The sequence below is a fragment of the Ascaphus truei genome, chromosome 6, assembly GCF_040206685.1.
Source record: "Ascaphus truei isolate aAscTru1 chromosome 6, aAscTru1.hap1, whole genome shotgun sequence".
Classification (NCBI taxonomy): Eukaryota; Metazoa; Chordata; class Amphibia; order Anura; family Ascaphidae; genus Ascaphus; species Ascaphus truei.
Genome location: NC_134488.1, coordinates 72,639,363 through 72,667,109, shown reverse-complemented (window position 1 = coordinate 72,667,109; position 27,747 = coordinate 72,639,363). Strand labels below are relative to the sequence as shown.

At 44.8% G+C, this 27,747-nt stretch overlaps 1 long non-coding RNA gene across 2 annotated transcripts in view; it reads right to left on the bottom strand.

Annotated features, from left to right (window-relative positions):
- Positions 1 to 23,404: 23,404 nt before the first annotated feature.
- LOC142496492 (uncharacterized) overlaps positions 23,405 to 27,747 on the bottom strand; it is a 30,792-nt gene continuing 26,449 nt past the window's right edge. For both annotated transcript variants that reach the window (XR_012802016.1, XR_012802017.1), the window contains exon 4: positions 23,405 to 23,831. This is a non-coding gene — a long non-coding RNA (uncharacterized LOC142496492). The remainder of the gene's footprint in view (positions 23,832 to 27,747) is intronic.

Below are 27,747 nucleotides of genomic sequence, written 5' to 3'. Positions count from 1 at the left end.
ACTCCCAGTTGCAACACTGGGGAGAAAAGATAGCAAAAACACAGATTCCCAACAAGCTCTGAGAAACCCCAAACATTACCACATAATATATATATCTATATAAGTGTCCAAAGGAGTGCTAGTGGGTGTGGCTACATGTATACAACAAAAAACAAACAAAAAAACAACCAGGGAGTGTTAGGACCTGCTAACGGTCATGCCTTGAAAGTAGCAGCAGGCTTAAGATGCTTTGGCCAAAGGGTTAAACTAAATGAGCCTTTTTCAAGAGAATATATAGGTATTGCACTGTGTATTTTTGTCACATTGGAAGTAGCTTTGGGCATCTTTGTTTGCTTTTTTTTGTTGGAGAAACGATAGAATTAGATTTATTAGAGAAAATAAATCCTTTTAAAATTAATAGGATTTTTAACATTGATAAATCTGGTGCACTTTTTTGCACCAATTTTGCCCCCGTTTTGCAGCATGGAGACTTTTATAAATAGAGCCCATAAAGGGTTACCAGAGTGGTAATAAATCAATAAATGCTTAATACATTGATCCTTCTCCCAAGTATTTAAACAACCTGAATAAATGAGACCATACATTTGTTATAGTGGAAGAAAAAGGTCATAGCTTTAATGTAACAACACGTGTTACAACATTACCTACCCACCAGCCCCAACAGCCCCACCAGCCCCACAGCCCAAATTCAGAGCATTACCATTTAGCTCTGCCATGTGGGGTGAGATCCTCACCAGCAATCTTTTGGCTGTACTCCTACCCCCACCTCCGCTCTGAAACGATTATGGGCGAACATCTTCACCAGCCATATCTCTGCTGAGCACGCTCTCTCACCCCAGCTTAGGATGCTTTACGGACGTCCCACCAGTGGCAGCTTAGCCCCAACAGCACAACTGACTCCCAGCTTTCTCACATGTTGATTTGGACAGAGTTGACCCGATCACACAGTTGACACCTCTAGCCTGCCAATCTCTCCCTGGGACAATCCTCAAGACCGGATGTACAGTCGACTCTGTACTTCTCTACTTAAGAATTTTTTTTTTAGACATGCATATAAAAAACTTGGGGATGGGAAGGAAGTTTCCAAATCTTTGTGCCCAGCTTCATGGGGACAACAGCTGCATACCCCTTAAACCCATCTCCTCCCCCCCCCCCTTGGCTATATGAGGAGATTCCAGGTTGTTATTTGCCCATCCTCACGTAGCCCCCAATGCTACCGTCGGTCCCCTGTCAATCCCCATTGTTTGCTGCACACTAAAGGGGGGGCGACTGATGAGATTACCTGTTCAGACCATCTGCAGCCCTATGGAGTCTAAGCCTCATGCTGGGCCTCTGCCTCTCCTTAAAGGCTTAATGCATTGACCCTTACTTCAGCTATACTCCCTCACCTACCCCCTGGCTCAGGATGCTTTACTAATGTCCCTCCAGTAGTTTTCCCAATCCCACCGCTGGCACCCAGCTTTCCTACATGTTGATTTGGATAGAGCCAGCTGGACCACATAGTCGACACCTCCTGCCTGTCAATCTTTTCTTGGGACTATCCCATTCCCAACCATACAGTCTGTGATAACTTCTCTGTACATTCTCTGCATCACTGAGCACGGCAGTTTGGCCACCCAAAGGACCCATTAATGAAAGCCTCATTAAATTTGTGGTGCAATAAGCTGTGACCTTGAGTAAAGTGTCTAATTTTCTAAAATCAGTTGGATGTTGCCAATAAATGCGTCCAAGAATTCTCTTAGACAGCCACAATACGTCCATCATGTGCCAGTTTCCATCACTTACGTTAATCTCCCGGTAGTTTAGCACTTTTCCACCGCAAGAGAGGATGAACTCACCCATGGCTTTGTTAACCTGCCTAGATTTTTCCTCATCCAATTTCTTCCCCCCTCAATGTAATCCTTGGAATTATCTCTGACTAAATAAAATAATTGAAATATTATTCCATAATGCTTTAAATATTCAAATAGAGTCCCAAAGGGTGGTGGTTCTCAGACCAGGTCTAGGCTCTTCATTCATAAAGAAAGAAGATATGTTAAGTCTGGAATACTTATGATAGGTAGTTGCAGTTCATCTACAAGGGTGTAATGCATAGCTCACCACAAACGAAGCGCGACCGCGGTGCTGAGGTAGGGGATTGGATAACGCCGACCCATAGCCACGCGGGCGCGCCTAGGATGTAGAGTAGTCGCTCAAGCCAGGTCAGGATTACAGATTGGAGAATGGTTAAGGTACTTGCCAGGTTCAGGAGCGGAGAGTTGCGGATCGTCGTAGTGCATAGCCAGGTTCAGGTTTGGAGAGTATCGGATAGTCGGGGTACGTAGTCAGGTTCAGGATAGGAGAATATTGGATCATTGGAGTACTTAGCCAAGGTCAGGACTGGAGACAGGAGAATGGTCATACAAGCCAGATCAGGAGTGGAGACAAGCGGAGTCCAAGCTGCTAGCAGGGTTCAGGCAACAAGAGGTTAACAGGCAGATAAGGCAAGGCATCTGGAACAAGGATGTGGCAAGGCACTGCATCACAATGACTATGCTCAGCAAGGAATGAGAGCAGAGTGAAGGTATATATAGGAGGAGCCTCCTACAGGCCAGCAAGGGCAGAACCAAGAAGTTAGTGCCGATAGGCTGCTGGTGCACACAGGTGTGTCCTATGATGCAGCCTGATCATGGATGAGGGTGAAACTGCTCACGTGCCGTCCCGCGCGTGTCACGGAGGCCAAGGGGCATGGCTTGGAGCGCTCGTCACTCCCACGCCGATTCTTGGGACAAGAGGAGGCGGGACTAATCGCGCGCGCCGACCCGTGCATGTCACGGAGGTCGAGGGGCGGAGCCGAGAACGCGCCTCAGCAGGGACGCTGGCCGAACGCACCCGACGTGCATCAGAGATGGGGGCGGGGTCCGAATTTGCGGGCAGGGAATCAGGACTGTGGACTGAGACTGTGTTTATATTCCTCCATTGTCACTGTACACCCTGTACCTCATGCTGGGGATTGGGGAGGGGGGGCGGCGGGTGACGGGGGGTGTTACACATGAGTCACAGAGAGATAGTGATTTGCTCAAGGTCACAATGAACTGAAGCTGGGATTTGAATCAGATACAACAACTTCAAAGACAAGTTATTGCTACTGAATTGGTTCTTCAGCCCATTGTTAACAATCTGCTTCACTTCAATCTGCAAGGTCATCATCGCCTTATATAGGAAGTCAAACCTCTTCCCACAAATCATCAGATTATCATTGTATGGCATTTTAAAGCAAACATTGTGCAAGCACACTATTCTTGGAGAACAGTATGAATGGTACATTAAATAAGACTGTTGAGAGAACAATAGAGGTAAATAATTCTCCTTTGGACATAGCGGAAGAAGAAGAATAAAAGGCTCTAGTAAATATGCAAGTACAAGTTTTGAGTCTCCAGGGAAAGCTCTTAAGTGCTATAGAGGTAGAGCATGTCTGCATCCTGTGCTGGACTGTGGCAGCTGTTTTACAAGTGTGTGCAGAGTGCTGAAGCTCCTCAATGTTTTAAGAACTGGCTGTCTCCACAAAGATTGTTTATGATTTACTCAACCTTGATTCTGGTCCTCTCATTCCCAACCTTGAATGAAAACACCAACACTATACAGTAGTTATTGGAATAAAACTGGTCACAGCTATTCTTAACAAACCTAATACCAGTAAATAAATAAACTTAAAATAACACTTCTCTGGGCATCTGCCTGCATACTCAAACCACTGCTACATGAAGCACAAAATCGAACCTCAAATCGCCACCGCCATTGCAAACCTGATGACGCTACAAACAGACATTACTTTATTGGGAGGTCACTCTAGCATGACACCGCCTCCCCCACGACTACACCTCAAGAAGTCCACTGACCAACAACAGAGCGAAACCGGCAAGGTCGCCAACCTAAACTGAACACCAACATGGGTGCTTGTAAACTCAGTAAAATGTCTATCTCTATATCCAAGATGGGATGTAACCCATCTCCCCTAAATAGACCCAAAGAATCTCCCTTCAGATCCGTGTACCTGATTGACAAACCATCCAGCTCCCCCGCAAATGCAACTAACGTATAGCATGTCAAAAATGTACCAGTTCTAAGATGGCATAAACCTCCCAGAATCAACGATCTGCCCCAGGTAAAATAAACTTGATAATACAGTTACCGGGGGCAATACACTGTGCAGTATATCAAAGCAAACTTGGCATTGCCTGATAGAGTCCTTGGTTTGTGTCAGCAGCTGAGCAAATAATAACTTGGCTGGCAAATCATTTTTTGGAATGAATTCAAATATACGGAGATAATTTTAAATATATGAACATGTAAAAGCCACCAGAGAATTGGGAGCATGGTCCTATGCGTGGATACGTATTCTACTTGTTTTCGTATTTCTCTCCTGCATAACCCTTACACTGCCAGAGGGGCCAGCAATGCATTACTTTAGTACAGCTGTGGGCACTATATAAATTAAATATATATATATATATGTATATATATACATACATTACAGATATAGCGGACGTTATAACAGCCGCTGACGCACTGCTGCCAGAGCAATAATTCAGGTTTTTTAATTGTATTTATTTATTTTCATGTTTTTGATTGACCATTGACTGCCAATGTATTAATCTGTGCCCCTTTAATACAGATAAATACAGTGACAGCCAATGCATTTTTTTGTAAATGTTGGTTTACAATTGATTATTTTTTCTATTTCTGTTTAATGTTTGCTATTTGGATGGCTTGTTTTCAGTACATTTTAGGATTGGTTAGCGGTTTTATATACAGTATTTAATTGTTTTGTTGGTTAGCTGTATAATTTATTTAATTGATTTGTTGGTTGTGGTTGTATTTATGTAATTGATTTGTTGGATAGGTGTTTATTTCATTGTATTCTTATGTTTTGGAATAGCATAATTCTAATTAGTTTACTGTTTTGGTGATAGATTAATTTTATTGATGTGTACTTTCGGCTTTTTAGTAATTTTATTGTTGGGGTATTTAGGTTCTTATGTATTTCTTTATTATTGTGTATTTCTAAACAGTGGTTAGTGGTTTGGCCTCCCAGGTGGGGGATGGGAGTTAACTCCTTAATTACTATAGCAGTTATTAACCGCTAAGGTGATTAAGGGGTTAGGGGCCATTCAATTGTATTTTTTATTGTACTCTTGCTGCCAATGGAGGATGTTGACGAGGACGCCCTTCATGATGGCAGAGGGTAAGTAGAAAGTTTTATTTACGTAATTTATGCTGGCTGGCTAATGTTTAATTTTAAATGGGCAAATGAGCTATTATCCATATGTGGATAATAGTAATTTTACCCATTACTGTACTGTATGTGTTGGGGGGGGGGGGGAGAGGGTTGTTGGGGGTAGAGGAGGTGGGTAGTAGGGTTGTTGTGTTTATTTTTCTTTATTGGGCGTAGAGGGATTGGGTGAAGGGGGTAGTAGCCCCAAGGATGGATGTTTAGGCCTACCAGGTGACAACTGGAGGGTTTAACCCCATTCATTACCTCAGCGGAATTAACTGCAAAGGTAATGAAGGGTTTAAACTTACCCGCAACCCCCCCCCCCCCCCCTGCAAGGCCTAAACATCCACAAAGGGCCAAATACCAACATCACCCATCCCCGCTACCTACAATAAACCAGGCACTTGTAGTTAACCCCTTCGTTGCCTTAGTGGTTAGCCGCTAAGGTAATGAAGGTGCCTGTAAATGCATTTTTCATTCATCTGATTCATGCCGAGGGCCTCCGATGCTGGTATTAATGTGCATCAGCTCCGGAGATCCCCAGCATCAATCCGATGCAGGAAAAAATCTTTTTTTTTTCTAAGTCCGTCTCTCACCGCCGCCTCAGAAGCTTCTTGGCAGCTTCACGCCAACTTTTTCTGGCAAGAGGAATTTGGGAGGAAATCACCATTCTAGAGCCACGATCAGCCTCGATAAGCTAATCGAGGCTACTAGAATTGCATGAGTTTCAAAACCTGCCGATAAGTGGCTTATCGCATCTCACTTGGCGATGTGTTTTTGATGGCAGCAAAAAATGGCGATTCAGCCCACTTATCGAGGCTTTCTGAATCGCTGTAGGCATTTTTGGCCGATAACAGCTAAAAAGCCTCGACAAGTGGGTTATGAAGGCTACTAGCATAGGCCCCTTTGTCTTTTGTTATATTACATGAGGTAACAATCCCAGAAGCATTGCTTTTTTACATAAATATATGTGGTGGGTTTGGGTTCTGCGCTTACAGGGGCTGTGTGTGTAATGGGGTATTTATTATAAGATAACCAGCTCAAGCAGCGCATCAAGGTGATGAAGAGTTAAAACAGCTTCACACAGAGCTTGAACTAACCGTGCCCAGACCTCATAAATTGTTTAAATAAGTGAGGAGCAGAGGTTTAAAGAGTCCCCCTGCTCCAGGCCACAGACATAACATTTCAATAGGAACAGTTAAATATTTATTGAAGGTAGTGTTTACTCCATCTCTCACCTTATATAAGCAGTTCTCAGTGGAATACCATTTTGTAAACCATGTAGGAGTGCCCAAGAATGTAGATATGTGAATCCTTTGCTCGGATCCATTGTACTAGTGCTTAACATGTGGAATATTTAACCCCTTGTGTGCCAAGGGGGCCTGCATGGCATTGCTTTACAACAAAGGGGTTAACCTCTTTTATGGCAGTGGCCGGCAAAGCATATACTGTGTAATTAAAGACACCTTCATTTTTTTTTATGCAATTTGACCACTTATTTATTAAGCAAAATCATTTTTTTGTTTATGGGAAATTCTTGAAATTGTTTGCGGGGTGAACCAGCAAAATGTTGCACAACTCCAGTGATACATGTTGGAGAAAGTGATTTCTACGATATGCGGGAATGTATTTTTAAATGATCTCCTACAAGTGTGTGATCAGTGTAAATGTGTGTGCAGGTTCTAACAATATAGGCAGAACACATGCATACCTGAGTCAGAAGGTGAATTACTCAGTGTCATTATACTTGTGCTCTTTTGACACTTTATCTCAGCTACTGAGCTGTTCCTCCCTGTCACTTTCATTATGTCACTTCTTGTACATACAAACGGCTTGTACAAATGATGGGAGCTACAAGCAGAACAAGCCCATCATAGCTATAAACAGTGTAAGCGTCTGTACACTGCCAGAGTTATTATCCTTAGGACAGACTTGCAATAGCAGTGAGAAGCGTTTTGGGGGCTATAGTTTTCAGGTTAAAGTAATTGGCATATGTAAATAGACACTGGCTTAACCTAATAATAAACCACCTCCTGGGTGTCCTAACAGTAACAATACCAAATTAGTAGAGATGTGTGAAATATTCACTGACAATCGACCTCACTGCACGTGGCGGTCCTTCGCAGGCGTGGTTCTGTCTCCAAATTGGCCCATTCAGCTCTTTTTTAAAAATTTTAGCTTTAAACTATTTGCGCACAAATGCAAAGGTGTGAATGTCTGCACATTCACACACAAAACCAATATTTGTTTTGACTTTGGCGCTAATGCTCCCACACTTGCACACGGATTGAGTGTTGAAACATTTGGCTCAAACTAATGTATAAACATTGGCCAGCAGATATTATGCCATTTGAAGAAAGGTAAGGCGAAGCAAAAACTGCAGCGGTTTTAGGAGCATTCGCATAAATGTTTTACTGGCAAATTTGTCTGCGAAGATTCGGTCGCACATTTTTTTTTTTTGTTCAAAACACTGTAAGGAATTTGCGGCTTGAATTTTGATACCTTCAGTCATCTCTACAAATTAGCTATAAAGGGTTTTTACTAAATTGTTTGTTAGTAGCCAATTATTACAGTTGATTGCTTAATCATAGCAGACAGTCACTTGATTACAAGTGTAGCTGAGATGCCAATTGAATTATTAATCACTTTTTGGGGAGGAGGTAAATACCAGTGTAGCAGCTACATAAACACTGCTACTGTATAAGCTCAGAGTTAAGCCTTTACCGTCAGAAAGGCCTATTAACCACACGCTAACAGCATATTACAGCTTTCTCACGCAGAGAAAGGATTATAAAGGCAATCTATTTTAGATTTGTGTCTACCATCAAAGTAAAACGGATACAACATAGCAGACTGCTAGTCATCACTCGCAGGGAATACTGCAAATCTAGCAGTACTGTGTAATGATGGGGAAGGGCCTGTATGCTTTGGCTTTGGGTGCAGATTTGCTGTTCTGGGAAATATACTACTATGACCAGCCTTGTTTCATAACAGGATACAACCAGGTTGGCTTTATGGAGTCTGGATGTTTATCAGTTCTTGTTGTATTGTCCTTTTATTGTCTTTTGCCTTCTTCAAACGTCATTCCTCATTTATTTTTATTACACGAGACACACATATGACTGTGAAGTAACCCATCTTATTACCTGCTACAAGCCAAGAATAAAACATTATAATCCCCAATTTCCTCCACAGCGTAGCAAAGATTTCTCTAACAAACCTTTAGGGATGAGGGGGATATGTCGCTCATTATTATAGACAAGGAGATATAGATTTGTTAATGTTCACGTAGTATTTTACATAGGAAATGAGGTTGAAAAAAGATATATGTCCACCCTATACTAAATTTTGACAACAGATACTTTATCCTATATTTGTACTTGATCCAGAGGAAGGCAAACAAAAAACCCCAGTGAAACAATATCTAATTATGTCTCATTTTAAACATTGAGACGCTACTGTATTATATGAGAAATGTGGTACATCAATTGTTTACCAGGGCCCATTCTGCTAATAGGAGCTACAGAGTGCTCTGACTTTGTAGTGATATGGATTGACCTCTGTTTATTCCTCATACTATACAGTAGGTAAATGTCACCACTTTGTTACTTTATTAAGCTTTTGCACCAATATGATAGCGAAACTGTTATTAATGTTTTCTGTGCCAGGTAATGACATTGTAATAATATCCAAGTACTTGTATATAGTTAGCTTCGAAATGCACACATTAAATAACATAGATCATATGCACGTGGCTTCAAGTTCCTGACATTACTGTTGGGTTTGAGTGCACTTTTATTACTGGCCCAGCCACTTTACCTAGCGGTTTGTGTTTGTGAAATATTGTGCTGGTATTATGATTAACTGTTATGCGTTATCATTTTACTGAGAGGAAACATCTGTTACTTAACAGAATTGCTTGGCTGCTGTTTACTGAAATAAAGTCCTGCAAAATGCTCATGTGGTCACCATGCAGACATTTTCCTGTGTCTACTGTAAATAGAATTGCAGGGGGGAGTGCAAAGTTGTGCAGCCATCTTTGGCAATAGGGCAATTTGTAATTTGCAGCCTGCTTCTACTTTTACAATGCAAAACCAGAACAACAACTTCAGACTGACCAGTTAAACGTGTAGCTGTAGCACATACACTGTACAATGTCTGAGAGACACATCAGACTTGGGGTATCTGTGTGAGACTTTTCTAGGCTCTTAAGTGTTTTGCTATTATTCTCCATGAAACCAACATACTAATGTATACTTTGCCAGTGTCCATCATAGTAAAACAACAATCACAGTACAAGAGCCTAGTAGAACAAGCTAAAGGTACCGCTGGCACTAGTTCATCAAAGATCTTTAATATTTATATTTGCTATGGCCTCACTTCTTTTCAAATTAAGCACTTCCTTCTACCAGCCTCATTCTGTCTCTAACTCTATTCATATATCTCCATCTCTCCTCTCTTCGCCACTTCTCAGTTCACATGAACTCCTTTCTTACCTGCACCCTCTGACACTACATAGCTATACCCCTTGCAATAAAACACACCCCTACAAATCATCCTCACACATTCTCTTTCTATCCATGCTTCTCCTCCTTGCTTCTGAGGATATCTTTCCCAATCCTGGTCCCTGCCTTATTTCTACATGCTCTCGTCCTCGCCTTCCACATGCAACTTCTACTCCTTCTGAGGTCAATCTCTCCAACCTCATAACCATCCCCTTCCACCCTCCCTCCTCTCTCCCTTTCTCCTGTGCCCTTTGGAACGCTCGCTCCCTTTCTAACTAGTTCTCCTCTGTGCATGACGTCTTTCTCTCTCACTCTCTGCTCCTATTTGCTATAACTGAGACCTGGCTCACTCAGTCTGACTCTGCTCTGGAAGCTGCCCTCTCTTATGGTGGCATTTATTTCTCCCACACTGCGCACCCTGATGGCAGGGGTGGAGGCGTGGGGCTCCTCTCCTCTCTCTGCTGTTATTGAACCCTTCTCTCCTCTCGCTGTCCACGTGGTGGTCATCTATCGCCCACCTATTGTGTCATCTACCTAGGATAGATGACACAATCCTATATGCACACAGCCATAGCCTCTCTGACCTTCAACACATACTTCAGTCTGACGTTTTCAGACTCGAAAACTGGATTTCCCAAAACAAACTGTTTTTAAACACTGACAAGACTGTAACAATGGTGTTTGGGACCAAGACTAAATTTTTTAATCTTCCAGCGACTGAGCTCCAGATTAGAACCAACACTAACACCACCCTAACTCCTGTTACTAGTTTTAAATACCTGGGCATATGGTTTGACTCCCACTTAACATTCGGGATGCACATTAATACCCTGACAACCAAGACCTATGCCAAACTAGGGGTACTTTACAGGAACAAATCCTCCCTAAGTCTCCTGGTCAGAAAACGTATCGCACAACAGATGCTAATGCCAATTATTGACTATGGAGACATAGTATATGGCTCGGCACCTCAAACCCACCTTAGCAAACTTAACACCCTCTACAACTCAATTTGTTGTTTTGTTCTCCAATGCAACTATAACACACATCACTGCAAAAGGCTCAAAGAACTAGTCATCACTCGAGTCTAGGCGCAAAGTTCACCTTCACCTTTCCTGTCTTGCCTTCAAATTCTTTATGGGCAAGCTACCCAGCTACCTGAACAAGCTCCTCACCCCTACCACATGCAGCACCTATCACCTGAGATCAGACTCCAAAAGACTGGTCATGGTCCCAGGGCTCAACAAAGTATCCGGCCGCTCCTCCTCTTATCGTGCACCCCAAAACTGGAACAACCTACCAGAGACTCTTACATGCACCACCAGTCTAAGTTCTTTCAAATCTAAGGCTGTCACACATTTTAATCTGGTCTGTAACTGTTTCATACGCCCATAATACAAATTATCTTTAACTGTGCATGCAATGTCTTGTATATAATGTATACCCTGCTCATTATGTAACTGTATTTGTAAACATGTATTATTTGTCTTAACTCTGTGCCCAGGACATACTTGAAAACGAGAGGTAACTCTCAATGTATTACTTCCTGGTAAAATATTTTATAAATAAATAAAATCTCTACACATCCCCCTTCTGTCTTTCTCTCTCACTTTGAATCCTGGCTCTCCTTTTTTCTCTCCTCAGACTCCCCTCTTCTTCTCCTTGGGGACTTCAACTACCACATTGATGGCCCCTCTCTCCCTTGAGCTTCCCGCTTTCTCTCTCTAACCTCTTCTTTTGGCCTTCAACAGCGGACTGCAGCCAGCTCCCACTTGGACCTAGACCTGGTTTTCACTAAAATCTTTTCTCTCTCTGATTTGTCCATTTCACCATTCCTCTCTCTGACCATCACCTCATCTCATTTTCTCTCTCTCGCTTCTCCCCTTCTCCATCTCCATCTCCATCTCCATCTTCATTTCCCCCTCATTTCTCCAGAAACCTGCGCACTATTAACCTATCAGCCTTTGATTCCACTTTACACTCCTCCCTCTTCTCTCTCAGCTCTGCTCCAGACCTATGCAACCTGGTCAGGAACTACAACTCTGCCTTAGCCTCCTCTCTTGATCTACATGCCCCGCTTTCTCTCTGCCATCCTCGCCTTCTAATCCCAGACCCTGGCTAAATACCCACACACGCATGCTGCATTCCTGCACTCGTTCCTCTGAACGCCTCTGGAGGAAATCTCACACTCTTGCAGACTTCCTTCACTACAAATTTATGCTATCCTGTTTCAACTCTGCCCTCTCTAAGGCTAAACAACCCTACTTTTCTTCGCTAATCAACACGCACAATTCTAACCCACGCCGACTCTTCTCTGTCTTTGACTTTCCACTCAGACCACCCTCAGCTGCCTCTTCCTCTTCCTCCATCTCACCTCAGGACTTTACTGACTATTTTAAGGAAAAGGTGGAATCCATATGTCAGAACATCCCCTGTGTTTCCTTCTCCCATCCTACACCACTTCCTAACTCTCCTCCTGCCTTCCTTGACTCTTTTTCCAAGGATCTCCTCTTCTCCCTCTACTACTTGCCCTCTTGACCCCATTCCCTCCCATCTCCTAAAACCTCTTGCTCCTACTATAATCCCTATGCTCACACACATTTTAACTCCTCCCTCTACTCTGGTACCTTTCCCTGTACCTTTCCCTCCTCCTTCAAACATGCAACAGTTATATCATTACTCAAAAACAGCAAGCTTGACCCTACCTGTCTTTTTTTTTTAAACTTTCTTTTTATTGTTTTTTGTATACATACATAGGAAAAAATATCAACGACAGCCTTAGGTAGGCAAAAAACTGTCTGGGACGTACGACACAAAACAGATCACATGATGGGGAGACAACAAGACAACACAACAACAAGACTAGAACTATAAAGGAGAGTGGGGAGGGAAGAATGGGGGGGGAGGGTCAGGCGAAGAGTGTCGATCTGTTCATTCTCGAACCGCGTCCACCAGCTGATAGCCACTTCTGCGATACAACGCACATATATCCACTTGAGCGGTAATGCTCCCGTATTACCGGTACTACAAGGGAGAGCCCACCGACTAGTCAGCCCGTCTCGTCTTGACCCAGGCTGCCCATCAAAGGAGAACTCACTTGCATCAATCACAGCCAAATTGTGGCATCATTCACCCCTTGGATATCTGTCTGGGCCAGCCATGGTAGCCAGACTTTTTGGAATTTATCGCCAGAGTCATTAACTATACTCGTTAACTTTTCCATCTGGCATATGAACCAAATTCTTTTTCTGATCTTTGCTATTGATGGAATTGCGTTCTGATTCCACAATGCTGCGGTCTCGCACCTCATAGCTGTTGCAAAGTGTGATATTCATTTGTTCCCCGAGCGTGATACATCCTTTGTGGGTTTGCTTAACAAGAACAGCTACGGGTCAAGCTGAATTTGGAGGCCCCAAAAAATCCTCTGTAGCCAATCTCTGATCTGGATCCAAACAGGTACTATTTTCGGGCAAGACCACAGCAGGTGCACCAGATCCCCCCGTTCCCCGCACTGCCTGGGGCAGAGCGGGGAAGAGCCCGATAAAAATTTAGCCAATCTAACTGGGGTGAGATACCATCGTAACATAACCTTATATAAGTTCTCCTTCAATGTGGTGCAGATGGAGCTACTGGCTGCGGCCTTGAATATTGCTGTCCAGTCCTCGTCTTCTAGTGGGCCCTGTAAATCTGATTCCCATTGAGCCATAAATCTGGGTTTGTTTGTGTCGTCTTTGTCAGCACCGACCACGTCTCTGTACAAAGCAGAAATCAGTCCCCGCGTGTCTGTACCTCTCACGCAGAGCCTTTCAAAATTTGTTAATGGCGGTCTCACCGGGTGTGTTTTATAAAATGCCCGGACCTGGAGGTACCTAATAAATTCTGTGTTAGGGATGTCCGTTTCTGACTTTAATAGCTCAAATGATTTAATGGTGTTACTACCCTCCAGGTCCTTCAATCTTCTAATCCCTAATTTGCGCCACAGCGGAAAACTCTAACCTGCTAGTCCCGGAGCAAAATCTGGATTACCATACAAAGGAGCCATAAGTTTGTGTTTGGAGGTTAGCGAGCGATTACTTTTAGACACCTCCCAGACCGAAATCGAGATGAGCACAGAGGTTAGAGGTTTTTTTTATGTCCTTTACCCATATCCTCGGGTACCAGATTAGGTCCCTGAGCTCCAGTGGGGCGCATGCCTCCCTCTCTAGTGCCACTCACCTCCGAAGCTCCGGGTCCCCGTGCCATTGTGTGATTTGGCACAATTGCGCCGCTTTGTAATAGGACATAATGCTCGGGACAGCCAGACCCCCCGCCTCCTTAGGTTTCTGCATCATTTTGGCATTTATCCGTGGTTTTTTACCCTTCCAAATAAATTTTGAGATCGATTTTTGTAGCCCTGCAATATCCACACATACTACGGGTATCGGGAGAGTTTGAAACAGGTATAAAATCCGGGGGAGGATGTTCATCTTGACACTATAGATCCTACCCATCCATGAAATACCATATGCTGCCCTGTCTTGTAGTTCCTTCTTTAGAGTCTTCAATAAACTGGGGTAATTTGCTTGATATAAGGAGCCTATCTTTTTTGTGATATGCACCTCTAGGTATTTTATGGATGTGGATCGCCACTTAAACTCAAAGTTGAGTTCGATCAGCTTCTCCATCTCTCGGGTAATGTTAAGGCTTAGTGCCTCCGATTTTGTCTGATTTATTTTGAACCCAGAGATCCGGGCAAATCGCTCTAGAAGCTTGAACAGGTTAGGTAGCGAGGTGAGCGGCTTAGTGAGGGTCAGAATAATATCATCTGCATACAAAGCCACTTTGTGTTCTTGCGAGTGGATTTGCACTCCAGAGATGTCAGGGTTACTGCGGATTTGGGCTGCTAGTGGTTCGATACATAAGGCAAACAGCAAGGGCGATAATGGGCATCCTTGTCTCGTACCACTTTTAATTTGAAACAGCTCTGAGGGGAACCCCTGGTGAATCACCCTCGCTGCCGGCGCATTGTAAAGCGCTTTTATTGCCCTTAGGAATTTGCCTCCAAACCCAAATGCCCCAAGCGTGGACTCCAAGTATGGCCAGTCAATCCTGTCGAAGGCTTTCTCCGCATCTAAGCTTAAAACTAAGCTCTGGACCCCGTTGGCTTCTACAAAATCAGTTATGTCTACAATCCGTCTGGTATTGTCGGCCGCTTGTCTATCTCTAACAAAGCCAACCTGGTCCGGATGGATGAGCCTCGGCAGGATGACGCTTAAACGGTTGGCCAGTAATTTGGAGTAGATTTTGACATCTGTGTTAATCAATGATATCGGCCTATAACTTTGGCAATTTGTGGGATCTTTGTCCCCTTTATGGATCAAGGAAATCGATGCCTGGAGCATCTGCTCAGCGAAGGGCTCTCCAGCTAGCACTCCGTTAAATAACCGGAGCATGTGTGGAGCAAGAACTCCTAAGAATTTTTTATAGTAAAGATTGGAGAACCCATCCGGGCCTGGGGCTTTAGAGGACTTTAGACTTTTGACCACTGCTGCCAACTCTTCCCTTGAGAAATCGCTCTGTATCGCCTCTCGCTCTAAGCTGTCCAGTTGTGGCAATGCTGCGTCTGCTAAGAATTTCCGCAGTTTTCTGCTTGTCTTAGCATTGTGGACCACCTTCTCCCCATTGTATAACTGTGCATAAAACTTTTTAAACTCATCCACTATAAATTTGGGGTTGGAGGATACCTTCCCCTCTGCTGTCCTGATAGAGTGTATATTGAAATTTGGTTTCCTATTGCTGAATCTGATGGCTAGCATAGTGTCCGGTTTATTAGCCTTCTCGAAGAACTTCCTCTGTGTCCAACTCAAATCCTTCTCGGCCCGGGATGTGAGGAGGAGGTTAAGCTCAATCCTTACATCCTTCAACTCCTTTAATGTATCCCCTCTACCTGTTCGGCTATGTAGTGTAGAGAGCTCGTGTAACCTCTGATATAGCTGAGTCAATTTGGCCTCACTTTGTTTTTTCTTTCTGGCTGCTATACCTATCAGTACCCCCCGCATCGTGGCCTTGTGAGCCTCCCACAGCGTTGTGTGGGATTCCACACTGCCGAGGTTGGTCTGAAAATACCGCGAGATTTCCTCCTTAACTAACTTTTCGATATCTGGTATTTTGATCAATGATTCGTTGAGTTTCCCATTTGCTCCTGAGCTAGCAGGCCTAATTTGCACGCATCGTAGCTCTATCGACGCGTGATCCGACCATGTAATGTCATGTATTTTGGTGTCGGAAATCTGTGGGACCATTCTACTTGAGACAAAAAAGTGGTCAATACTGCTGTAACTGTCATGGGGATGGGAGTAGAATGTGTAGCTACGCTCCCCTTGGTGCTGTTCCCTCCAATTGTCTACTAGGCACTCCTGTCTCAGTCCTTTCAACAGAGGACCGTTACCTTCACTCCTAGGATTCTGTTGTAGTGGGGATCGATCTATCCGTGGGTCTATGACTTTATTAAAGTCCCCTACCAGAACTACATTCCCTTCCGCCCATCGTTGGAGCGTCCGGAAAAATTCCTCAAAGAACTGAGATTCTCCTTCGCCGGGTGCATAAACGCATGCCAGAGTCATTCTACTTTGCTGCAGGAGGCCTACTAGAATGAGATATCTCCCTTTTGTATCTCGCTTCACTTTCTCTACTTGGAAGGGGGATTTATTATGGAATAGAATATCTACTCCTTTTTTGTTTTCCTCGGCCGAGGACAGGAACACTTGCCTAAAATGCTTATCTAGGTACTTTGGGCTGCTATGGGTGCTAAAATGAGTCTCTTGGAGGAAGACTACATCTGCCCTCCTACGTCTAAATTCGGAGAAGGCAACCTTTCTCTTTTTTGGGCTATTAAACCCCTTAACGTTCTGGGAAAGAAATGTTACCGCCATGTCATAGTGTGATTTGGGTGGATATGTCTACAGTGGAGCCCGTGCCTACCTAGGTGTAGTGTAGTTTGGTGGCCTCTTCGTCTATGTTGGTGGCATCTGCGGACCATCCTCCTTTCGCCAAGGGGGTGTAGGATAGGGGAAGGAGAGAACATAAGGAAAAAACAAAGGAAACAGACATGAACAAATAGAACCGTGTTGGTCACGAAGGACCTCGGGTTCGACGCCCGGGGGAGACTCTCCCCTTCTGACCCCCCACCCTCCCAGTCCAGATTCAGGGCCCACTTCCCCGGCCATGTGTACCCGGGACTTTGACGGGAATGCAGGCTAGGCCCACATTCCCGCCCCAGCAGCGCATGCCTATGGGCAGGTTGGTGAAATGCCCCCCCCCCCAGTCGACAGCTGCAACTATTATTACCAAACTCTATTATTTGTATTATCTTTATCTACCCCCCGTCCTCCCCCCCCATCAACTTCTAGAATGTAAAACTCGGTCCCAACCTCCCAATAACTACGAGACCCATTACTCCTCCCTAAGAGAGCTAACTTCTACCAAACAGTCCACCCTCCCCTCGGGCCCCTGTCCCTAGGTCCCCCCACCCCTCAGTGTCCCCTGCCGCTATCCAGCTTGCATCCCTCCCACCGTGCTATGTGCTATTGGTGGTCGTGTGCCTCCAGTAGCTCCCAAGGCCATTATCCTCCCCCCTGTGTCTATCTTATCCACTTGCATAGTGATCTCCTACTATCATTTCGGTTCTTACACCCCTGAGTCTTCATCCTGCTGGTTGGTAGGGCAGCTGTTTTCTCCCCCTCCCTCCCCGTACCCCCGTTCGCGCCTCCCCGGCAGCGGAATTCACGCACCCCCGCCGGGGAGTACCACGTCACTGACGGTCCTTTGTGCCTCTCAGGCTTCCATCTCCGCTCTCACAATCTCGGAAGAGCGTCATGGCCTCGCGAAACCCAGCCGGGTGACGTCATCGGGATGGGCGAGGAGAGCTCATTCGGAGGCTGACCACCGGAGGAAGAGGGTGGAGCCGAAGGCGGGCCAAGGCAGTGGAGCAGACCTTCGCGCCGAAATCATTGCCGCCATGGTGCTTTACGCGCCGTTCCTGCCTCTTCTTCTCCAGGTAAGCCTCGAGCGGCCATTTTGGAGGACTCTATTCAATTTTCCTTCTTGTAGGGTTTCCTTAACTCCCGCAGGCCAGTAGCTTCTGGGAGAGTCTGGGACAACCCGAACTGTGGTTTGGTACTTGGCCAAAACAGAAACGGAACCGGTATAGGTTTATTAAACAACTTTGGCAGCGCATAGCCGCAACTTCGGCTCCTTAGATGTTTAGGAGCTCTTGGCGCTTTCACCCGTCTTCTCCTTTCTTTTGTCCGGCGGGGAGGAGGACACTGTCACCCAGGTCGCTGCACGTGGCGGGCATGTCTCCGGATTCTCCGGGTGGGCAGCGTCGGTAGCCACCTTAATTCCCAGTTTCTTCTGGAAGGTGATGCCTTCGGAGGGGTGCTTCAGCACATGGGAACGGCCATTTGTGATCACTACTAGGGCAAACGGGAAGGCCCACCGATATCTTATGTCTCTGTCATGTAGCTCCTTAGTGATATGCAGCACCGCCCTTCTGCGGGCTAGAGTGAGTGGGGATATGTCCTGAAAGACGGCTAGGGTGATCCCCGCAAAGGTTATGTGTGGAGTTGCCCTTGTGACTATGCACACCTCCTCCTTGGTTTTAAAATGGTGTAACCGGAGGATGATATCACGGGGGGGGGGTTCGTAGGTAGAGGACGTGACCGTAAGGCCCTGTGGCAGCGGTCCATTGTCAGCTCAGCTTCGGTTTTACCCGGCATAATGGACGTCATCCACCAGCTCAGCAGGGCCTCAGGGTCCAGAATCTCCTCAGGGATCCCCCGGATATGCAGGTTGTTGCGCCGGTCCCTGTTCTCACTGTCTTCCTGCCGGTCCTCCAGATCTGCGATTTTCGATTCCAGTGCCCCCAGTCATTTGTTGGTCTCTTGGTGGCACCTGGAGCTGTCCTCCATACATTCCTCCAGTTCATCAGTGCGGGTACCTATTGAAGAATATCCCTCCTGAGCCCCTCCACCTCCCCTCTAAAAAAGGTCTTTAAGTCTGTGAGGAGCCTAGCTATTTCCTTTTTAATTATCTTCGATTGCCCCGCGGATGCTCCCTCTGCCTCCTGGGCTGAGTTGGAGTCAGATATTGCAGAGTGTTCCGCTGCCCCAGCCTTGCCCGAGCCTGTGAAGTACGAGCGCACATCTGTCTTGCGCCGGTTCTTCTGTCGCGTTGCCGCCATGTCCCCTCCGGTGGCTGCGTTATGATCCGTGGGGTAACTGGAGTCTTCAGAGAGTATTTGCAGTCCTCTGAGTTTGGTATAAAACCGCTATATTTACATTAATCTGCCGACGGATGGTGAAGCTGTGAACTTACACCGCCATCACCATACCCGTCGCGCATGCGCCCCGACCCTACAGAACATGTCTTTTTAACTATCGACCTGTCTCCCTCCTGCCTTTTGCCTCTAAACTCCTTGAACGTCTTGTATTCTCTCGCTTGCTCCACTTTCTCAACACCTATTCTGTCCTAGACCCTCTGCAATCTGGCTTCCACACTGCTCACTCGACTGAAACAACCCTCACTAAAATAACTAATGACCTCCATGCTGCTAAAGACAGAGGTCATTATACTCATATTACTAGACCTCTCTGCAGCAATTGACACCGTGGACCACCCTCTTCTCCTTCACATTCTTCATACTCTTGGTATTCGGAACAAAGCTCTATCATGGATCTCTTCTTACCTCTTCCATCGTACTTTCAGTGTCTCTTCCGCTAACACCTCCTCCTCCTCTATCAATCTCTCTGTGGGGGTACCCTAGGTCTCTGTCCTGGGACCTCTTCTCTTTTCTCTGTACACACTTTCTCTAGGTGACCTAATCACATCTCTAGGGTTTAAATATCACCTCTATGCCGACGACACACAAATGTACTTTTCCACCCCTGACTTAACACCGGCTGTACAGACCAAAGTTTCTGAATGTCTCTCTGCAATATCATCATGGATGGCCCTCCGCCGCCTTAAACCTAACATGGCAAAAACAGAGCTCCTTATACTTCCTCCCAAACCTGGCCCGAATACCTCCTTCCACATTACTGTTGGAAGTACTATCATTCAGCCAGTAGCCTAAGCACTCTGCCTAGGGGTCACACTCAAATCCTCTCTCACATTCTCCTGTTACATTCAAACAGTTTCTAAAACCTGTCCCTTTTTCCTCTGCAATATTACAAAGATACACCCTTTCCTCTGTTGCTCGACTGCTAAAACTCTGACACGCGCCTTCATTCTCTCCCGTCTCAATTACTGTAACCTCCTGCTGTCCAGCCTTCCCGCCTCTCACCTGTCTCCCCTAAAATCTTCCTAAACGCTGCTGCCAGAATCACTCTACTCTTTCCTAATTCTGTTTCATCGTCTCCCCTGCTGAAATCACTCTCCTGGCTTCCTATCAAATCCTGCATCTCGCACTCAATTCTCCTCCTCACTTTTAAAGCTTTACACTCTTCTGCCCCTCCTTACATCTCAGCCCTAATTCCTCGCTTTGCACCATCCTGACTCTTGCGTTCTGCTCAAAGATGTCTTCTCTCTACCTCCTTTGTATCTAAAGCCCACTTTATACCTCTCACTGACTGCCCCACACCTCTGGAATGCCCTTCCCCTCAATACCAGAATAGCACCCTCTCTATCCACCTTTAAGACCCACCTTAAGACACACTTGCTTAAAGAAGCATATGAGTAGCTCCGTGGCTAATACTATACACATGATACATAAAGCTTGGCCCCCTGCAGACACACTTAGCCGAATGCCCTCCTACTGTCTCGGCCTCTGTATGTTCCTACTGTCTCGGTATGTTCTTCCTACCTACCAATTCGATTGTAAGTTCTTCGGAGCAGCGACAACTCTTCCGAAATGTTACTTTTATGTCTGAAGCACTTATTCCCAAGACCTGTTATTATTTGTATTATTTGTTATTTATATGATTGTCACGTATTACTACTGTGAAGCGGTATGTACATTAATGGCGCTTTTTATTTATATATATACATTTGCTCGCCCCGGGCGAGTGGATTTAACATCGTGGCGAGCTCCTATTTGCCCAAGCAGCATACGTTTGGTACTAGGTGGCGAGTAGATTTTTTTGTGTGGCGAGTAGATTTTTTGGTGATTTGTCAACCACTGTATATATATATATATATAAATATATATATATATATATGTGATAAAAAATCACTGGCACTCCAATAGAAATTCAATAATGAATAGGTGCATGTCCCATATAAATAATAAAAGTATACATTACCGCATAGCAGCAAAAAGGGAGACAGCACTCAGTTGAATGAAAATAAATGTATTAAATAATCGAGTTATGTGCTGTATTTAATACATTTATTTTCATTCACCTGAGTGCTGTCTCCCTTTTTGCTGCTATGCGGTAATGTATACTTTTATTTATATATATATATATATATATATATATATATATATATATATATATATATACAGCAATTCTGACACTCGCCTGACCACCTATTTATCTGGTAGCTCATGTATACAGTCATGTGAAAAAGAAAGTACACCCTCGTTGAATTGTATGGTTTTACATATCAGGACATAATAACAATCATCTGTTCCTTAGCAGGTCTAAAAATTAGGTAAATACAACCTCAGATGAACAACAACACATTTTTAGGAAAAAAAGGGAAAGGTTGCGCCAAAAAAGATTATCCTACTGTTCAATATGTGGCGTCAGTCCTTTCCACAATGCAGTTCCGCTGCCCGAGTCTCTCAGAGGTGATTCACCAACCCCTGTGTACATATTGGTAGAAAAGGGGAGAAGGGTCCTCTGGCGCGTTACTCTGCTTGTGGCTCCACGACGTGTAAACGTATGATATTCAAGAGAAGAAAGGGGGACCACAGTGAGGAAACAACACAATGTTGTGTTGTGTATAACCATTGTGTTGTTTCCTCACTGTGGTCCCCCTTTCTTCTCTTGAATTTCATACGTTTACACGTCGTGGAGCCACAAGCAGAGTAACGCGCCAGAGGACACTTCTCCCCTTTTCGAACAACAACACATGACATATTACATCGTGTCATGATTTATTTAACAAAAATAAAGCCAAAATGGAGAAGCTATGTGTGAAAAACTAAGTACACCCTTACTGCTTCCCTAGGAATGAAGATGCTAAGTAGCAGACAGGTGCAGCTAATCAAATGCCCTTGATTAATTGATCATCAGCAAATGTGACCACCTCTATAAAAGCCGAAGTTTTAGCAGTTTGCTGGTCTGGAGCATTCAGGTGTGTGTTAACACAAAGCCAAGGAGGAAAGACATCAGCAATAATCTTAGAGAAGCAATTGTTGCTGCCCATCAATCTGGGAAGGGTTATAAGGCCATTTCCAAACAATTTAAAGTCCATCATTCTACAGTAAGAAAGATTATTCAAAAGTGGAAAACATTCATTCATCTTCCCAGGAGTGGACGTCCCAGCAAATTCACCCCAAGGTCAGACCGTGCAATGCTCAGAGAAATTGCAAAATACCCAAGAGTTACATCTCAGGCCTCAGTTAGCATGTTAATTGTTAAAGTTAATGACAGTACAATTAGAAATAGACTGAACAAGTATGGTTTGTTTGGAAGGGTTGCCAGGAGAAAGCCTCTTCTCTCTAAAAAGAACATGGCAGCACAGCTTTGGTTTGCAAAGTTGCATCTTGCAAACCACAAGACTTCTGGAACAATGTCCTTTGGACAGATGAGACCAAAGTGGAGATGTTTGGCCATAATGCACAGTGCCATGTTTGTCAAAAAACAAACACAGCATATCAGTATAAACACCTCATACCAACTGTCAAGCACGGTGGTGGAGGGATGATGATTTGGGCTTGTTTTGCAGTCACTGGACCTGGGAACCTTGCAGTCATTGAGTCGACCATGAACTCCTCTGTATACCAAAGTATTCTAGAGTCAAATGTGAGGCCATCTGTCCGACAGCTAAAGCTTGGCCGAAATTGGGTCATGCAACAGGACAATGATCCCAAGCACACCAGCAAATCTACAGCAGAATGGCTGAAAAAGAAAAGAATCAAGGTGTTGCAATGGCCCAGTCAAAGTCCAGTCCTCAACCCGATTGTAATGCTATGGCTGGACCTTAAGAGAGCTGTGCATAAACAAATGCCCACAAACCTCAATGAACTGAAGCAACGTTGTAAAGAAGAGTGGGCCAAAATTCCTCCACAGCGATGTGAGAGACTGATAAAGTCATACAGCAAACGATTACTTCAAGTTATTGCTGCTAAAGGGGGTTCTACAAACTATTGAATCATAAGGTATACTTATTTTTTCACACATGCCTTCTCCATTTTGGCTTTTTTTTCTTAAATAAATCATGACACGGTGTAATATGTCATGTGTTGTTGTTCATCTGAGGTTGTATTTAGCTCATTTTTAGACCTGCTAAGGAACAGATGATTGTTATTATGTCCTGATACGTAAAACCATGGAATTCAAAGAGGGTGTACTTTCTTTTTCACATGACTGTAATGTTATCAATTATATTCCCTTATAAAGCAAATATATGCAATGAGAGAATCTATATGGGATCTAATTTCTCCCTATTTATGAGCAATTGACAAAAGGAAAACAACACTTTGTCACATAAGATTTTTTATTGCGGAAAAAGATTTTTTTATGGTGGATGACATTTCACTTGATTAGTTCATTGTTTATAGGTAGATGATATGTTAGGCATACTATCGGTGATATGATAGAGATTTGTCTGCACATCAGTTCCATTTCTTTGTGCTCACAATGTTAATTGATAGCGTAGATCAGTATGTGTTATGTATTAGTTAATTGGTATTTTAATAATGAGGGCTATATATACTAAGCGTGACATTAGGGGCGCCACACTCCTGGCGAAGCCGTGGTCATTACCCAGGTGAAACGCATAGAGTGGGAGGACCTCTGTTACGCTTAGGATCGCAGGGGATCAATTCCACGCAGATCCCACCGGGTGTCTTCTCGCGAGGATCGTGGCAGGTGTGACATCACAGGTCCGACAGGACGCGACAGAGCGCAAGCCACGCTGGGTCCCTATCGATCACGGGAGAGAACAAACAAATCAAGAGGAGGCGGTGAGGAACACTGTGCTGCACTGATCCTGCTTACACATTTGTGTGTTACATGTTTGATTTTTATTGCACTATTGTAAGTGTGTTTTATTTTTTACATAAAATGTTTCTTTTACACTATTGATCTGCGCTGTGTAGTCTCTCTCTATCCTCTAATATTGGATAAATCTCCCCTAAGTCCACTGATGGGATCATAGACTACAATTTAGTTTTGGAGAACCTCCAGCTACAGCGACATTTACAATCCCTGCTTTTTTACATTCTGCATCTTGTGAGTAGGCTGTATATACAGCCACGTCTGCAACGTTTCTCCCAACATTGAAATACGTCTGCACTTATATTGTTTCCACTGTTGTCTTTTTCTCCCCATACGCTCCCCCTGGATTGTATGAAAAAGCTATATAAATAAAGACATACATACATACATACATGTTCCAGCTAATTTTTTTTAATTTGAAGCCATTTTTGCTTTTTTGCTTTTCCAAAATGAATTATAATACTGTGGGTTGTCAATGTTTCCTATCAGCACAGTTTGGTAGCTGCCCCCACCTTTTATACCCATCCCTATATTGCTAATGCTTACTAATCTTCAGTGATAACACACATTGTAGTTCAGCTACTCCATTATTATAGATACCCAGCAGTGCCACAGAAGGTGAAAGAGGATTCCAGCCCAGACAGTACTGAACCTGTGTTGGTGAATAGTCATTTATATAAAACATTTCTAAAACTTGTCGCTTTTTCCTCCGCAATATAACAAAGATACGCCCTTTCCTCTGTTGCTCAACTGCTAAAACTCTGACTCAGGCCCTCATTCTCTCCCGTCTTGATTACTGAAACCTCCTGCTGTCCGGCCTTCCTGCCTCTCACCTGTCTCCCCTACAATCTATCCTAAATGCTGCTGCCAGAATCACTCTACTCTTTCCTAGATCTGTCTCAGCATCTCCCCTCCTGAAATCCCTCTCCTGGCTTCCAATCAAATCCCGCATCTCACACTCCATTCTTCTCCTCACTTTTAAAGCTTTACACACTTCTGCCCCTCCTTACATCTCAGCCCTAATTTCTCGCTATGCACCATCCCGACTCTTGCGTTCTGCTCAAGGATGTCTTCTTTCTACCTCCTTTTTATCTAAAGCCCTCTCCCGCCTTAAACCTTTTTCACTGACTGCCCCACACCTCTGGAATGCCCTTCCCCTCAGTACCCGACTAGCACCCTCTCTATCCACCTTTAAGACCCACCTTAAGACCCACTTGCTTAAAGAAGCATACGAATAGCACTGTGAACATTCTGAACACATGATACATAAAGCTTGGCCCCCTGCAGACGCACTTACCAGAATTCCCTCCTACTGTCTCTGTACGTTCTCCCTACCTACCAATTAGATTGTAAGCTCCTCGGGGCAGGGACTCCTCTTCCTTAATGTTATGTTTGTCTAAAGCACTTATTCCCATGATCTGTTATTTATATTATCTGTTATTTATTTGATTACCACATGTATTACTACTGTGAAGCGCTATGTACATTAATGGCGCTATATAAATAAAGACATACAATACAATACAATATAAGAGATGGGAGACTGACCAAAAATCTGGATTCTCTTCCAGGTGAGTGAGACAGGGAAAATATTCTTTGAACTGAGCCATCTGACAGCAAATTAGTTGGTGTCTATTTGTCTATGCAATTTACAGCTGCTATCCCCTAATGTTAGCACCTTATTGTCTTAAACCAAACTGCACAAATTCACTAACACACACTAATACACATACAGACACACATATAAGTATACAGATAAGTATTTAACTATATGATTTGTCATGTTGGATGTTGCATTCACAGTTGTTACGCCGGTGCTGCCCGCAGACCAGACCCGTCCCCTGAGCTGAAGGGGGAAGTGGTAATACACGCACCCGCAGCAAAGAGTGTGGTATGAAGCGTTGCCAGGCCAGGTGTAGTAAGGTAGACAATACTTGCCGGTACCGGTTGTAGAGATAGAGTGATGAATGCCTTGCCGAGGTCAGGGAGTGGAGAGTGGAGATAGGTCGTAGTCCAAGCCGTGTTCAAGGGGTTACCAGAGTGAACGTTGTCCAAGGGGTGCCGAGATCGAGAGCCAGAGGGGGTAGTCGTACGAGCCGCGTCTGAACCTGTGAAAACACTGAGAGAATCCTGAAGTACTTCCATACAGAGACTATGTCGAGCGACGAGTGATGGGAAGCACAGGCATAATAAAGCTGGGCAGGGAAAAGGGGGCAGGCCTGGAGGACTGCAAGGAGTCTTCCCTGATAGGAGGGAGGTGTTACAGCCCAGCTGAGTGTAATCCTTGATTTGCATGGAACTGTGTGATGCTTGGGGGCGACGCCTCACTGCAGGAGCAGTGGTTAAAAGTGCTCTGTTAGGCATGTGCTCTGTAAGCTGGGAATGCATGCACATAACGTCTGGGGCTGGCGTGCGTGTAGGTGTGCGTGCAGGAGGGCGTGGGCGCGCCCGGCGCTGAGCAGAGGAATCGCCGAGGGGAGTGATCCCGCGACGGCGGCAGGGGCGAGGAGCCGTGGAGGCCGGTAAGGCAGGATTGTTTTGTGTGTCCAGGGGCTCCCTGCGGAGAGGGAGTGCTCTGTGTGGGAAGCGAGGAGAATGCCGATTCCTGATAGTACCCCCCTCTTCAGGAACGGCCTCTGGACAGTCCAAGAACGGTTTCTCTGGAAACTTTTTCCTGAAGGACTTAAGAAAGGCCGGGGCATGAATGTCCTTTGAAGGTACCCAGGATCTCTCTTCAGGGCCAAAGCCCTTCCACTGCACCAAGAACTGGAGCTGACCCCTGGATAGGCGAGAATCCAAAAGAGAGTGAACTTCGTATTCCTCGTTATCTTGTACAGTAATGGGATCCGGTTTACGAGTCTGATCCGGAAAGAAGTGACTGGAGATGAATGGTTTTAAGAGGGACACATGAAAGACATTGGGAATCTTCATACTGAGTGGTAGTTGGAGCCGGAATGCCACAGGATTGATTTGTTCACAAATAGGGAAGGGTCCCAGGAACTTAGGTGCCAGTTTAGGAGATGGTACCTTGAGGTGGATATTCCTAGATGAGAGCCATACCAAATCCCCTGGTTTGTAACTGGGCGCCGAACGACGACGACGATCGGCCTGTAGTTTCGATCTGCGGGAGGAGTTGAGAAGGGTAGACTGAATCCTGGACCATGCGGTTTGGAGGGAAGAAATGCGTTCATCTATGGCTAGTACTCCAGAAGGAATGTTGGGGATGGGAAGACAAGGAGGGTGGAACCCATAATTTATAAAGAAGGGTGACTCCCGGGTGGACTCGTTTTTTGCAGAATTGACGGCATACTCTGCCCAAGAGAGGAGTTGAGCTCAATCATCCTGGAAATCGGATATAAAACATCTCAGGTACTTCTCCAGGGATTGATTGATTCTCTCCGTTTGTCCATTGGACTGAGGATGATAGGCGGAAGAGAAGGAAGAAGAGATGCCCAATCTCTTCGTGAAAGCTCTCCAAAATTTGGATACGAACTGAGAACCTCTGTCAGAAACAATGGACAAAGGGATCCCATGAATCCGGAAAATCTGCTCCGTAAAGATATCAGCAAGGGCGGGGGAGGTGGGTAAACCTTTAAGTGGAATGAAATGGGACATCTTCGAGAACCTGTCCACGACCACCAAGATAGTGTTCATTCCTCTGGACTTGGGCAATTCCACGATGAAGTCCATAGAAATGTGGGACCAGGGGCGGTCGGGAACTGGAATGGGTAACAGAAAACCCTGAGGCTTTTGATGGAGAGTCTTGCATTGAGCGCACGTGGGGCATGCGCGGGTAAACTCCAGAATATCTTGAGACATCCTTGGCCACCAGAAATTCTGA